This window comes from Eubalaena glacialis, chromosome 1 (genome assembly GCF_028564815.1).
Source record: "Eubalaena glacialis isolate mEubGla1 chromosome 1, mEubGla1.1.hap2.+ XY, whole genome shotgun sequence".
NCBI lineage: Eukaryota > Metazoa > Chordata > Mammalia > Artiodactyla > Balaenidae > Eubalaena > Eubalaena glacialis.
The window spans coordinates 119,469,336-119,485,156 of NC_083716.1; the positions used below are offsets into that span (position 1 = coordinate 119,469,336).

At 54.6% G+C, this 15,821-nt stretch overlaps 1 protein-coding gene across 6 annotated transcripts in view; it reads right to left on the reverse strand.

The window, feature by feature from the left end:
* The window catches only part of STEAP3 (STEAP3 metalloreductase), a 101,706-nt gene extending 86,957 nt beyond the window's left edge, over positions 1-14,749 (reverse strand). For all 6 annotated transcript variants that reach the window (XM_061183119.1, XM_061183145.1, XM_061183135.1 and 3 more), the window contains exon 1: positions 14,692-14,749. The gene's annotated coding sequence lies outside the window, so the exon portion shown is untranslated. The remainder of the gene's footprint in view (positions 1-14,691) is intronic.
* Between the last annotated feature and the right edge of the window lie 1,072 nt (positions 14,750-15,821).

The following is a 15,821-nucleotide window of genomic DNA, read 5'->3' on the forward strand; positions in this document are numbered from 1 at the left end:
GGGCCAGGGGGGGCCTGCGGCCTGCACACACAGACCTGCCCGTTGCCCCCTCCCAGGTTGCGGACGGAGCAGCACGGAGGCCCGGGTGTGCAGGCACCGGCACCAGCTACGGTTCCCAGCCCCTCTGGGTCTCTGCCCGGCCTGCCCGGTCTCGCCTCCTTCCCGGCAGGGCCCCCGACGTGGGCTGTTTGGGGCTGGGAGCCACGCCTGGACCACAGGCCTACCCTGCCAGCTCCCGCCCGCTCTTGGGCAGGCCAGCGGGCCAGGCGTGGCCCCCAGGCACGTGGGCAGGCAGGGCGTGGACAAGCCCGCAGCCTGTTCTGCACGGGCAGCACGCAGCCCCTCAGACCCCAGTGGCCGGAGCAGGCCGCGGCCGGGACGGGGTCACCGTGGCGGTGGGGTGACCAGCTGGGCACCCGGCGGCCGGATGGTCTACAAGCCAGCTGGGGTGCCGCCCACCCCCTCCCAGCCAGAGGCTGACTTGGCACTTCTGGCCTCGGAGACTGAGAGAGGAATATGGCACAGTTCTTGTCTCAAGCAGCCCACAGTTATCTTCAAACTTTAGTTTTAGATTTTAACATTAAATCTGGGGGGACACATTCCTACTACTGCTCTATTTATTTATAAATACATTTAAATATGACTGGTGCACTATAATGTTATATACAGAATAAATCATATATAAACAAATATAAATGTAAAGAGGTAAGGCTAAAATTTAAACACAGATAGAAGCTCTGAGTTTTCTTCCTGCTCCCAGGGATGATCCCTTACGATCCCTGGGGAGGTCCACACCCTCCTAGACACCTGGGTCCCCGCGGAGTGACAGGCGCAAGACGCAATTGAACAAGGTCTCCTGAGAGAGGATGCTGCCTTCAGGCAGGGCAGCTGGGCGGCTTCCTGCAGGAGGTGGGCCTGAGCTGAGCCTTGAAGGATGTGAGAGTGAGCCTGGAAAAGCCTTCTAGAAAGAAGAGCCTGTGTGAGCAAAGGCCCAGGGGCCGAACAGCAGGTGTCCACGGACAGCTTGCGGCCCCGGGGGCAAACTGGCGTGCGCCTACAGCCAGCACCCGGGAGTTGGCAAGCCATAAATGAAAACACAAATTCTTGCCCAGAACATTTTTTTAAACCTAAAAATTATAGGGATGAAAAGAGTATGGATCCGAGAGGCTGAAACTCTGGGTTCTATCCCGACGATTTCCTCACCAGTAGACACTGGACAAGTTACATCTTCCCTCTAGCTTCATCATCTGTAAAATGACCGAGGGCTGCCCGGCTTCGCTCAGTGGGCAGTTAAGGGCCTGGGGCTTTGCCTGTGGTTGGGGGCTTCTCCGGGTCCTTTGCCTGTTGGCTTCTCTGTGCACCCCTGCGCCGCCCCACTCCCAGTCAGCTTTGGGAGGGTAGATAGAGATCACCATGCTTGTTCCATGGCCCGACTCGAAAACCCAGCTCTGTGCCTGGCACACTGCAGAGGTTCCATGCATATTTGTGACCAGAGATACACATCACAGGAGGTTACATCTTCAAAACTTACTCTATTTTGTCTTTTAGGGGGAGAAATCCTTCCAAAATGCAGTGCATATTTCAAGAGAAGGCAGTCAGGTCCTCTCCCAGAACCCAGAGATCAACCCGAGCTGCAAGAAGGGATGTTCTTGAGTCTCATCCTGTTTTTATAGGACTGTTTTATAGCCTTATATCCTCCCTCATTGTCAGGATATTTATCACAGCTGTCAGCCTGCTTTCCTCTTAATTAAAGCCCTCCCAGGTCCTGCTCATCTGCTGGGGACAAGAAATACAGATAACACACTATCAAGAGAGCAAAAGACAACCCACCGAATGAGAGACCGATTTTGCAAATCGTACATCTGATAAGGGACTTGTTTCTAAATATATAAAGAACTCTTACAACTCAATATTAAAAAGAGAACCTATATAAAAATGGGCAAAGGATTTGAGTAGACATTTCTCCAAAGATATACTAGCTGTCAATAAGCAGATAAAAAGATGCTCAACGTAATAGCCCCCAGGGAAATGCAAATTAAAACCATGAGATACCTCTTCACACCCACTAGGATGGCTTAATCAAGACAAGACAGAGAAAATAAGTGTTGGTGAGGATGTAGAGAGATCAGAACCCTCATCCACTGCTAGTGGGAAAGTAAAATGGTGTAGCCACTAGGGAAAAAGAGTCTGGAAGTTCCTCAAAAAGTTAAACACAGAGTTTCTACATGCCCCAGCAATCCCACTCCTAGGAACATATATAACCTAGAGAAATGAAAGCATATGTACACACAAAAATATGTGCACCAATGTTCCTAGGAGCACATTCACAGGACCCAAAGAGCGGAAACAACACGATGACCATCAACGGACGGATGCCTACACAAAATGTGGTTTATGCACACAATAGAATAATATTCAGTAATGAAAAGGAACGAGGTACTGATACATGCTACAACATGATGAACCCTGAAAATATTATGTTAAGTGAAAGGAGCCAGTCACAAAAGGTCACATATTGTAGGATTCCATTTATATGAAATGCCTAGAAATAGGCAAATCTATAGAGACAGAAAGTAGATGAGAGGCTGCCAGGGACTAAGGCGAGAAGGGGTGGGGAAAATGGTACAGGGTTTCTTTTTGGCGTGATGAAAATGTTCTAAAATTGACTGTAGTGATGGTTGTACACCTCTGTGCATACACTAAAAACCACTGGTTGTTTACTTTAAATGGATGAATTATATAGTATGTGAATTATAGCTCAATAATGTTACAAAAAAGCTGAGATACCACACAGCCTGTTATTACTGTGTGTAAACTAAGAATAAACATGCTTTGGTGAGAGTTTAAGGACTCTTCAATGAACTTAATGCGTGAATTTTGCGACATCAATGCTGGTGATTCTGCAACCTTCCAAAGTTATTTCCTAGCTGTTTTCCAAAATCTGAGGTTTCTAAGCCCCAGGACCTCTAGCAAAGTGAGGCTTATGTTGGTGTAGGGGAGATGGTACCATGGGCTAAACAGCCCTCTTGGCTACTGAGTGGGCCCTGCAGCTTTTGCCCACACAGCTACTTCTCTGCACTCCACCCCATGCCAGCAGACAGCTGTTCCAGAGCCACACAGGACGGCATGCAAGGAAGGGTACTGAGGCCTGAGGCCCACCCTACCAGCTCCCAGGGTGGGTCAGTGAATAGGACACATGTGTTCCAGTGAGAGGGGACTGGGAGGCATCATCAGCTACTCATCCAAGTGGCTGAGGGTTTATATAAAGACATACGGCTGGAAACTGGCACACAACGGCAAATCTGCTTGCATTAGGTCCAATCCATTCGTCTTTCCCCACCAAACTCATTCCCTCCTTAATTAGGCAGAAGATCAGCCGCCGAGAGCCATCATTGGTCATTGGGAGCTTGCCCAGCAGAATGTGGTCTCAGGAAAACATCTGGATGTTGTGGATTTACTCAGGATCAGACGCCTTCATAAACTGCGAGATAGGCCAGCAAGAACACAGGCAGCTATGGGGTCATATTTCAGCTGCGCCACGTATTAGCTGGGTGGCTTTGGCAAGTCACTTTACCTCTCTGAGCCTCAGTTTCCTCATCTGTACAATGGAGTGAGGTTACTTACTTGAATGAAATGTAGTAAGGATTATATGAGATAAGCCAAGTGCCATGGTCTGAGCCTGTTAAAGTCACACAATTTTCATGATGTTCCTTTCTGCCTAGGATTTTTAAAAACCTTTGGTCTGTGTAAAGCATAAATAGAAGCACCTGAATCAATACAGGGTGTTCTCTGCTGAATGGAAAAACTTACTCCAAAATTTTCTAAAAATAAGCTCTGAGATAATGGTCTGGAGATCTGCACACATTTCTCACCAAGACTCTTTGGGACTCAGGAAGAGGTAAGAAGAGGGGGGCAGTAGAGCAGGGAGGGGTATAGTAGGGAGAGGCTGGCGGTCAGGGGCAGGGCACCAGGGTGGTCTGGGACTGGGCAGTGAGCCCTCTAGGGGTTGCTAGTCCCAACATCGGGCTCCCCGCCAGGGATGGCCCTCATGCCATGGAGGTCCCCAGGCCACCCTTCCTCACCAGCATCCCCAGCTCTTGGATCACACCCTACTAGCTGCCTCTCTGCCTTCGCACCCCTTGAGAACAGCCCTTTCCCACTGACAGTATTTCTCTCTTTCCTGCCTGTCTCCTCCCCGGACTCCAAGTTCCTTGAGGGCGAGAACAGAGTGAAACTCACTTCTGTAAGCCCAGCACTTAGCCCAGTGCCATTAGGTCAAGCCTGAGCTACACTGGAGGCATCTGGAGGGCCTGTTAAAACATACTGCTGGGCTGCATCTCCAGGATTTCTGATGCTGCCGGTCATAGGACCCCCGGCTGAAAATCACTGCAGTAGATGCTCACAAAAGGTCTATGTGAGGGGTGAGTGAGTTAATGAATCACTTGCATGTAAGAACCACTCCAGATTTGACTTTTCCCTTGAATTCTTATAGTCGGGCCCAGTTCTCCATAAAGCCCTCCCTGACCCACAGGGCCCCTGGTATCAGTATGTCTCCTTACGTTCCTCTTGGTCTTGAGGGTCAGGTGTGCCCCATTCCTGCGCGCCCCTTGGCCTCCCAAAGCTGGCCCCTTCTGGTAAGGAGAAGGTGGTCCCGGCCATGGCGGCATTGCCCACTCAGCCAATGAGGCAAACCCTCCAGGAGAACCGCTCCCACGGTCCCCCCCCCCTCCTGTACGTGGGTCACCAGGCCCACTGCAGGCTGAGGGTGAAGAGAGTAGTGGAACTGGGAGACCACACAGATCCTGGGGACCCAGGAGCCCCCAACACAACAACTGGGGTGATCTTCCCAGAGTACGAGTTTCCTGGATGACCTAGAATTCAGACGGCCTGACACCATATTCATGACTTTCTTTCACTAAGAGTTAATAGCCAGGCCTGGAGCAAGTCTCACCGGCACAGTTCGTTACTACCCACTGTCAGCACAGAGGCAGGAGGGTGGTCCGTGCCGGTTGCGAGGGGGAGGGAGTCGGTGGTCAGCGCCCAGACTAGGGGCGCAAAGCGGGAAGATGCTAGGGTCCCCAGGCTGCACAACCCCAGGGGCGTGATTTACATCGTGATCCGTGTGAACAGGGCCCTCTGGAGTGGTACAGTGCACAGCCTGCATGGTTTTATGCAAAGGTTGGTCCTGCCAATTCTCGTCTGAAAAATGTCCTCATTTGTTATTCCCTGAGTACCCACTGTGTACCCAGCAGGTGTTCTGGCAGGTGGCTAGAAGACGGCTTGTCCTCTTGGGGCTCTTTGGGGAAAGGTCAGCTACACCCCGCAGCCAAGAGAAAAGTGCTTGAAAGAGGGCGTGCCCAGCTCTGTGGCAGCCAGGGAGGAATGCCTGTCTCTGCCCAGGGAGGTCAGGGCGCTGGCATGTGGAGGCAGCCAGCTCCCTATGGACCCCTTAAGCCTGCCAGGCTAGAGGCTATCGGCAGTAGCAGCTGAATCTGCAGCCTCAGCACCTGGGCTTGGGTGGCTTCTTGCTTTCCAGGGACACCTGCTGCTGCAACCCCTGGGGCCAGATGGGTCTTGTGGGCTGTTGCTGTCCCCACCTTCCCCCTTGCCGTGGTGTAAATCTGCGGATTCAGCAAGGGGCCCCCTGCTCCTGGTGAGGCTGGAGGACTGGAAAGGGGCAGAGGCAGGCAGCCAAACCAGAGAGAGGCAGCTCCCGGGGCTCCTGCCAAGGAGCTCAGCCCGCCACACGCGGCCAGTTTCTTGGGTTGGGGTGCATGCTTCCCCAGCTTTGCCCCGCTGATGGGCCACCTCGGGGGCACCCTCCCAACCCTCCGTGGCCTCTTCCTCTGCACTCCTGTCACATTACCATCGACTGCACACACCAGTTCACTCATCTGTCGCCCCACCAGACTGGGGGCCACTTCCGACTCATTTCTGCGTCTCTAGCATCCAGCCTGGGGCCTGGCACCACGTAGGTGCTCAATCAATGCTTGTGGCTTGAATGACTTAACTGCTAGATTCCGTGCCTGAGGGCAGAGTGGGCTTGAGTGCGTCTGTTCTCCCCAGAACCTAGCTGGAGCCCTCCTGCACCCAGTGGGGATTCAATCATACAGTGCGTTTCGAACCCCTCCGGTAGCCTGGCCATACTGTTAGAACTGGCCAGACATTTCACTATTTGATGAACTTTGTAACACAGAAGACCAAAGCGCAGCTGTGCTTAAACACTGCAAATAAACAGAATAACACAAACGCAGCTTAGTTCATGCAACTCTGGCAAAAGTAGGAAATCAAACCCCATATCTGAGGCACATCAGGGGGCAGCCTGGTAAGTGCATACCCAGGGAAGGAGGCTTCAGGGATGCTCGGTCGATGGCTCCAGGGCCCATGAGCCTCTGAGCCAAGGGGTAGAGTGGTCTGCCTAGTCTCCATCAGGGAGAAGCGTCTGGGGCAGGTGAGGCCCAGCTGCGGCTTCTGGCAGATGGCCTCCGTGGCTTTTCCCAATCAAGCCCCACCTGATCTATGGTCTCGACTCTGGCTCTCCCACCTTATGCTTTTTTCCGGCTCAAGTCATAGATTTAATCTCTGTGCCTGGAAAGTCCTTTTCCTCCGAAGGACAAAATTCAAGGTGCAGCAGAAAGCCCACTCCTCTGTGAAGTCCTTACCCTACCTCCTCTTCGAGGCAGGATGAATGCCCCTCCCCTAGTCCCCTTGGCTCTCTGCAGCAGAGGTAACAGGATGGAACCAGCACACAATGGTAGGTACTTTCCTTAGTACCTACTTGGACTTAGAGGTCCAAGGGGTGGATGGCGGTGAGGTCCCTAGTCCCCTTTAATCTCCGTCACCCCTCCCCATGTGCTAATGTTAGTATGAAAACTAATACCCTTGATATGAATAATTCACATTTCCCAGTCAGGTAAAGTGAATAACACCTCCTACAAAATCGTTCCCATTTTACAGATCTGAAACAAATAATCCAAGTAAAAAGCCGGCTACTTGCTATGCAAATAGAAGCAGCTTTCAGGGAAGTCCCCTAGTTCCCCCTTCCCTCCACATGACTGCCCTTGAAGCCACATCATGTAGAAATCCCGGGCCTCCCCGGAGCTGTGAGGTCCGTCCGCCCTCCCCTACCGGGATGCAGCTGGGAGGTCACATCCCAGCACCCGACAAGTGCCTGGCACCTGCCACATCAACAACGATCAAGAGTCAAAGAAGAGAACTTACTGTGAGGCGAGGCCCGACTCAAATGGTGGGGAGACTGACTGTGGACTTGTACACTCAGGGTATTATTACTTCCATTTTACAGATGAGAAAACTGAGGTTGAGGCCCCACAGTTGGCTCTTGCCCTAGTCCAGTCCCTGCATTCAAGCTGCCTCCAGGGCAGTGAGGCTGGGCAGCTTGTGGCCGTGGGCATGAGTCATAGCCGGTTACCTGGTCTACATGGGGCTCTGAGGTGGTCTTGGCTTCCTCTCGGCTCTCCCTCTGCTCTGCTGAGCTGCCCAAACTCATACTTTGCAGCCTCTCGTTCTCAGGCTGTTTCTGCAAATCTGGGGCTGCCCTCTTCTCCTAGATTCTAAACCACGGCAGCGCAGGCCCTCCCTCGCAGATCTCAGGTTAATGGGTCCAGGGGGCAAGAAGGAGGTGCTACCTGAGTCCTGGTGCCCCTCACACCCCCCGCCCCGACAGCTGACTTGAGGGGAGACAGCATAGAAGATGCCAGTCTCAAAGCCAGGTTTAAAAGCTGGGTCATAGCCACACACATCTTAATTGGTGCATTTCTATTTTCTCTGTGGGCATTTTGCCTTTCTGATGGACTCTTACAAACATTTTACTGTTACATTTCTTGTAATACTGCCTGGAATCGTTATTTAGACATCATTAAAAAATCATTATCGTTTTAAAAGGAAGGCTGACAAGCTCCTACAAAAGAGAATACAAAAAGCACGGGTGCGTGCACACACACTCATACAAGCCTGTACACACACAAATAACACACATGTGCAAGTTTGGTTGGACAGAAAAGAGAGGTTTATCACCACACCGCTTGCAAAATAAAAGTGGATGAATAATTTATAGGGCTTTTTACAGACATTTAGAGTTTTGAAACATTCTAGAAAAATCCGGTTTGATTACTTAACACCAGTCGTTCTCTGATAAACCAACCCAGAAGTGGTTACCAATAAGTAAAATTTACAGTTCCCAAATGGACCTGCCTTCCACAGAAACACATCATAAACATTAACCTTTTTTTTTTTGTAACACACCAGAACCCGCAAAGCTGTTGCTCTCATTAACTGAAGGCACTGTGTGTGATAAATCCTTAAACCCCTTATTTTGAAAAGGTTCCTGACTTAATGTGCAGATGATAAGATTCCCCACTTTGGCAAGAGCTTCACCAGACTGTGCTCTTCGGTGCCAGTTGCCAAACGGGGGCTCCCTGCGGTGCCGGGGTACACTTCAGCAGGCCAGGGGTTCGTGGGGCTGGAGGGAGGAGCCCACACACTGCCCAGGCCACCTTGGCTCTAACCAGACTCACCAACGACAGGCTGATGTGAGGGGCTGAAGCACGGGTCCCTGGACAGCCCCACTGTGATCTGGCCACCCGTTCTTGCTGGGGTCTCCCTCTGACCTGCGAGCAGCCTGACTTTGGTTTTGAAGACAGGCAGATGCTCAGAACCAGATGCGTGGGAGCTGCCACGGGCGTGGGACCTGCCACGGGCCAGGCTGCCGGCCCCCTCAGCCTGCACTCCAGTTCCTGGCTGCAGGGAGCGGACGGGGTCGTGACTGATGCTTGGTTTCAGAGTGCACTGCGGGAGAGTGGCTCTGTCTCGATACTTCCTGTTTAGGGAGGAAACCTCACTGGTGGTAATTAGTGGCTCAGAGTCAAGTCTCTTTGCTGCAGGAACTGAGGCAGGACAGCCAGCAGAACCCAGGATACATAAAATGAATAAACGTCATCCATCGCAGGGCAGACTGCCTCACCACCGGGCTGTGTGTGTGTGTGTGTGTGTGTGTGAGAGAGAGAGAGAGGGAAGGAGAAAGAGAAAGAGAGGGACACCTTTACTTCTCGGATACAAAGCCAAACGTAATGGCTGCAGAAAATGGCAATTTACCAGTTGCTGGGTGGGTAATGCATTGCAATCACTGTGGCTGTCATTGGCTTAGTGATAATTCTCGTTACATTTTGTGCCAACAAGGGCTTCACAGTCGTCTTTACTTGCTAGTCAGTGCCCATGGTGGGGAGGAAGACAGACAGACAGAAGGACCCACAGAAAGACAACCCTGTTCGGAGGGCAAAGCATGGATGGGGTGGGCCTGCCTGTGCCGGTGACCCTGCTCTGCCAGCGACCCTGGAGGCCACACCAACAACACAGAGGGAGGCCAGAGGTTTGGAGGCTTTCGTATCACTGAAGTAAATTATGCCAAGTTCAGTCTTACGACAGGTGTATTTGATTGTTTTCAACTTGTTGGAAAACTGGCCATCTTGGGAAACTAGCTCTGAGTAACCCTGGGCATCTGGGCCTTTGATGACCAGAATACATCACCCTGGGCTCCTGACAGGTTTACTCTTATTACCAGCAATGGATCAGGGCCTGCACGGTTCTCTGCTGTGGCGCCTATGTCTTGTCACTTCTACTCGAGCACACCCGCCTGCGGGCAGGGGCATTCTGGCATCTTCTGTAGTCCAGCCTAGGCCAGCACGTGCAGACTGACTTTCCGCTACTCAGCCCACCTGCGTCCTTTCAGTCCCCGCTGCTCCCCACTTCGGCCAGTGCTGCTAGCTCCACCTGAAGTCTTGACAGCCTCCTGGCCGTCCAAACGCCCCTTCCCTAAAGACCCAGCCTGAGCCCTTGGGCCTGCCAGGTACCTCCCAGCCCCCCAGAGCCCTGCAACCATCTCCCCCACTCTGAATACAGAGGCAGCTGCTGTTCAGGTGGGAGATCTAGTTAGACAGACCTAGGTGTGAATTCAGGTTTGGCCACGTACCAGCAGTGTGACCCTGGGCAGGCTGTTTTCCTTCTCTGTTCTGATGGTTAAGTGAAACGGTGAACATGAAAGCCCCAAACCCACATCTTAGCATTGCTCTTACTTACGCATGTCCTGCGTTCCACCGTGGGCCACCGGCCACAGGCAGCCCTGGCCTCTTCTCCCTCTGCCGCCTGGTAGCATTTGGTATCCTCACTCAGCTTCCCAATTGACTACAAGCTCCCTGAGGGCTCTCCACTCCTGTGTACCTACCCAGCCCCACGCATCGTGCTCTGCTCAGTGAGGCTGGTCGATGCCTGCGGGCTGGGGGCTCTCAGGCGGTGCTCCCGAACAATGAACACCAAATCGCCCAGGAGTTTCAGCATTGGGCTACTGGGCAGCTCCATGCATGGAGCCGCTGCCTGATGCAGTAGTTGGGGTGGGCTCAGCACGCTCTGCTCCCATCAGGGCTACCGGGTGGTCTCCTATCCCCCTGGAGAAGCTGCACGGTCAGGAAACCGCACTTCCTTCTGAAAGCAAACCCGCCAGGTATGAGCAGACAGGAGGTCCAGGCACACCCCCATGGCTCCAGCTGTGCTGCCCTGTCCCCTGGGGTTCTCCCTGAGCTCCCCCCAATCTTGGGATGCCCCCTCTCCCCTCGCTTGCCACACATAGCCACGCCAGATCAGAATGTTCAAGAAGAGTTGTAGCCAAAGTTACGGGAGGACAAAAGGCAGCCAAGCCAGAACTTACAGAGCAGTCAGGTCTCCAGCCTCCAGCCTTCTAATCCAGCAACACCAGGAGGGCGGGGCTTCCCCGGATGGAACGCCCTGAACCTCCATCACAACGCTTGGCCACCTGGCCCGGCACGTCTGGCTTTCTTCCCTTCCAGTTCCAGGCGCCACCTGACTTCTGGCCAGAGTGGAGCCGTCTCCGCAGACCAGCCGCAAATGGCTTGCTCTGACCTCCAGCGGCGGCGGCTCAGGCCCACACCCACTTCGGGGCTGGTTCGCTGGACCCTGCCCCACCACGTCCAGTGCATTACCGACCCATGTACACGTCCGACTGGGCGCCCGGGCTCAGCACAGGCCCCTTGGATCCCAAAAGGCCCGTCTGGGTGACCCCACAGGCTCTGTGTTTGGCCATCCTGTCTTTGCGCAGTCTCCCCCTGGAGGGCCCGCCTCACAGGGCCACCCGAAGCCCCCTAACATCCTCAGCGGCGAGCCCTGAGTCACTCAGCTTCAGAGAGACCTTCACCCCGACTGCAGGGCATGCTGTCACCCTCCCAAGCCCGCCAGTCAAATCACAGGCCTACCCTTCCCACAGCCTGACGGCCACCATAAGCACCGGATGCTACAGTAATGGGAACGGTCTTCCTGTCACAGACCCGGCACAGCGGCTCCGGGAAGCCTGCTGTCTACACATGAACCAAGAAAGCGTAGGCCCACTCCCCGTGGAAAGCTTAGGAAGCCCACTCCCCGTGGAAAGCTTAGGAAGCCCACTCACCAGTCCCTAAATTCCTCTACATTTACCTGTGACTGATTTGATAGTCTTGGGGCTGCATTTTTCACAGTTTGATCTCCTAATCGGAGAGCTCCAAAAGGCTTAAAAATGTGCTGTGCTCCGACCCCACCTGGCTCTCATTAAGCAGAGGCGGGAGCAGGGGGTAAGTTACTGCCTGATGGCAGGACAATTAGCGCTCACCCGCTGCACGTTCCGCCCGGCGACTACGGTGACTGATGAGGACAGACTGATCGGAAAGAGTAATTCTCTAGTGACGGTGTTCCACACCTGAGGAGGAGGGAAACAGTTTGCTCTGGGTTGAAGTGACAAGGCAGGGGTTTAGGATCCTGCATAAATTAGCAGCCACCGATCCCACCCTGACAGCAGGCACAGTGGTCAATACCTCCAGCTAGGCGGGAGCCGTCTCCGCTTTGGAATCCTGACTTGCATTAGCTGTGGGACCTGGGCCTCAGCTGCCCCACTTGTATTCAGACATAAGCGGAGGGTGTGGGTTTTCGTGGGATGATAAATGACAACCGACACTCATCCTGCTAGAAGTGGGACTCAGCCAGGTCCTGAGTGCCCGGCACCAAGTTAGTGCTCAGTAAATGTTGAAAGAATAAAACGATGAGGCCGAATTTGGACAAGCATAGAGTTCGTGGTTAGGAGCACAAATTTGGGCTCAAAAGAATGGAGTCTCCTGTGTTCCTGGGAAAGTTACGTGGCTGGGGGACCAGCACTGTCTACTTCATAAGAGAGCCGGAAGGTTTACGTGTGCTCACACACATAACATGTTTGGCACGTGGGAAGCTGGACATTCAGTGATGATGACAATTGCCATTTGAGGTGTGAAGGAAAAGGTGCTCATGGCACGCCAAGGATGTGAAGGGCTGACATGCAGAGGTCTGGGAACAGCGGGTCAGGCTGGACGGGTAGGTGGGTCCAGCTGCAGGGAGCAGACAGGAGGAAGTGACACTTGCAAATCACCTAGAGTGCCCTGTCCCCCCAACCCTTGCCTCCCCACCTCCAAGTTCTGTAATCTCCACAGCTCCTAAATTGAGGCCTGGGCCCGAGGTCAGGCCTGCAACAGAGAAGGGGAGCATGGAGGCCACGCTCTAGTGAGCCCAGGGATTCAGAGTGGAAGAGCGATGAGCCTGGAAGGTCCCCAGCTGACTTTAACACAAACCCTGGGGGGAGGGGGAGGGACCTGATATTTACTGCACTCCTAAAACCCAGCACTTCACACAGTGTACATCCACCACCCTTGGCAGGCATTATGGTTCCTGTCTTACAGGAAGATTATGTCCCAAGCCCTTAGCAAGGTTTTATAGACGAAGCAGGTTCAGAGAACTGAGGACTTGGCCAAGGCCACATGGTAAAGAGCTGTGATTCAGACTTGGGGGTCCACCTGACTGCAAAGCCAGGCGCCCTCCCCTGCAGTCAGTCTCTCCACTGCTCAGGTGTGCAGCTTGGGCTTCAGTCCTTAAATTTCCCTTTTTAACTACCTGAAGCCCTGCCCAATACTCTGAGACGTCCAGCGAGGGAAGGGCCCTGAGTTAAGGCCAGGGAACATGAAGGGGAGAGGAATTTACCCGTTTGGCATCTCTAGGCTGGAGAGGGCACACCTATGGTCCCAGTGTGGCCAGGCCTGGTCCTGGGGAGCTCAGCAGGCTTGGGGCTGGCTGTCCAACCCTCTAGTGAACAGGTGGCCTGGCCTGAGCTCCCTGCGAGCTCTGAGGCCAGGGTCACCCCATGCCAACTCCAGGCCTTCCTCCCCCAGGCCTGGCTGAGGCTACCTGTCTACCATTCAAGGCCTCCTTCGGGAAAACCTTTCTACCCCAGTGATAGCCCCTGCCCCACTACGTCCATTCATCCATCAGACATTGATTAAACACCTGCTCCCAGGTGACCCCTCTGCCGGCCACTGGGGATAGAGTGGGAATAGAGATGAGTTAGATACAGTCCCAGCCCTCCAGGCACTCCTGACTGGATGCAGGAGGGGTTCACTCTGCAGAACTGGATTCAGCCAGCTGTGGGTAGGACCTAGGCATCTGTTTTTTTTTTTTAAGAAACCATGCGGGTGACTGAAGGGGCACACCCAGGTGAGACTCTTTGGTCTTGTGGATATTCTGGCCCCCAGTACTGCATTCTTCAGGCTGCCACAATCCTCTGAGAACAGGGCCTGTCCCTTCTCCCACTAGTAGGCTCCTCTGGGCTCTCAAGTCAGATAAATCTGTGTACAAATCCTACTTTTGCAACTTGCTACCCGTGTATCCTTGCAAAATACCCATGCTCTCTGAGGCTCAGTTTCCCCGTCTTAAATGAGATAATTGGTGCCTTCCTATGCTGAGGATTAACTGGGATATTGTATGCAAAGCAAGATGTCTGGCACAGATAAATGCACAATAAATGTCTGCTATTAATTATATCATCACTGCACTCTGATGGACAGAAATATTTCCCTGTGGGTATCTCCAGAATCCCTACTTCTGGAGCCTGAGAGGCGGCCCTGGAAACCTGCGAGGCCTCTCCGCGGAGTCCTCTGCCAGGGCTCCCAACGAGACCTGTCTGCATTTTCCCCGTGGACCCAGCCTCCTGGCCCTCAAAGGAAATATTAGCTTGTCGTACCCTCCCCTTCATCTATCCAGAGTGAACAAAGTTCCAACCACACCTCTCTGGGCAGCCTGCCCCCAATTTCGGGGAAACGGGCAAGGGAAATGGGTTAAGTTTACCAGGCAGGAGCTCCGCGGGCAGAGGACACCGGTGAGCCCAGCCTCCTCCCGATCAAGGTCGGGAGCCCCCGCCCCTGAAGCCTGCCTCGCCCGGGCTACGACAGGCTGCGAGAAGAGCCCGCCCACCGCTCCCGCCCTCCCCGGAGACCGCGGGCCCGGAGCTGCGGGGAACCGGGGGCCGGAGGACTCGGCGGGCCCGCGGGGTGGGGCGCGAGAGGCAGCAGCCCGGGGGCTTAGCGCGGCCCCGTCAGTCCCGCCCCCGGCGCAGGGCGCGTCCGGCCTGCCCGGCCGGAGTGGCGCCTGAGGTTCGCGTCCCTGGGGCAGGAAGGCGCCCACGGCGTGGGGGACCCAGGACCCAGGGTCGCTGCCGCCGGGCACACGTGGCTCGGTCCCAGCGGCCCAGGTCTCCAGCACGCGTGTGGCGGCGCGCGGCGAGGGCGCGCTCCGGGGCGGGCTCCGGGGCGGGGGGCGAGCGGGCGAGGGGTCACTCACCTCTCAGGCCCGCCGCTCGGAGCAGCGGCGGCGGCAGACGGTCCGCGGCGGAGGCGGTGGCCCGGCCCGGAGGCTCCTCCTCTCCCCCCGCCCCGCCTGCCCGCGGGGCCGGACCTGCGGGGGGAGGTGGCCGCCCGCCAGCCCGCTGCTGCTTATCCGGCTCGGCCGCCTCCCCCGGGGCCACAATCGGAGAGCCGCAGGGTCCTCGGGCGGCAGGCACCAACGATCCTCCGCCCCTCAGCCCCTGGCCTGAGCTTCCGACACGTGTTGATCGGCGCCCCCTTCCCCGATTTAAAGGGTGCAGAACTCCCGGACCAGCTCTTAACCGGGACAAGGGGGGCGTGTGGAGGCCAGGGTAACTTCTGGGACCCACTCGCTCCCTTCACCTGAGGGACATCTCAAATCCACGTCCATTTTATAACCGAGGTTGAGTGGCAGGCCAAGTTCACACAGGTGGAAAGAGGCCAGGGCACCAGATTCAACCGGGCTTCCTTCCTGCCTGCCTGCCAGGGGAGCAGGCAGTACAGGCCCTTCCTGGACGAGGCTGCATCCCGGCCTTTGGTTCCTTGTTTCTCCTCTGTCCCTTGTCTACCCTTAGGGCAGACCTTTGACCCTCTAAATAGTCCTCAGTTTCAGGTTTTGGGAGGGCCCTTGGGAGCTTGTCTGTCTGTCTAGACTTCCTGGGCTTCAAACCACCCCTCTGCCCCCGAGAAAGATGGCCTCCAGCCCTGGGCACTGTCCTCCCCTCCCCCACGCTAGTGGCATCTCACACAGCAGTGAGTCAGGTGTAAGTTAAGGATATCTTTTGGGTACCTTTCTAGAGGTGTGTGCCTTCACCTGAAGCCCGTTCTCACCTACAACCTCACATCATGTGCTGCTGACAGCTATACCTCCCCCTTTTACAGGTGAGGACATGGGGACCCTGACGGTTGTCGGGCACCAATGTCACTCATCTTCTGGGAGGCTGACTGGGGATTACCTGACCCCTGGGACTCTTTCTGGATTATTCCTGTAGTACATATTCTGCCAGCCCTTGATAAAGAGCTTCAAACTACTCCAGGATAACAACCTGTTCTGGAGAGATAAGTCCTAGGGAGGGGTTATCTGATCCCTGAGACCAGAGAGGCAGG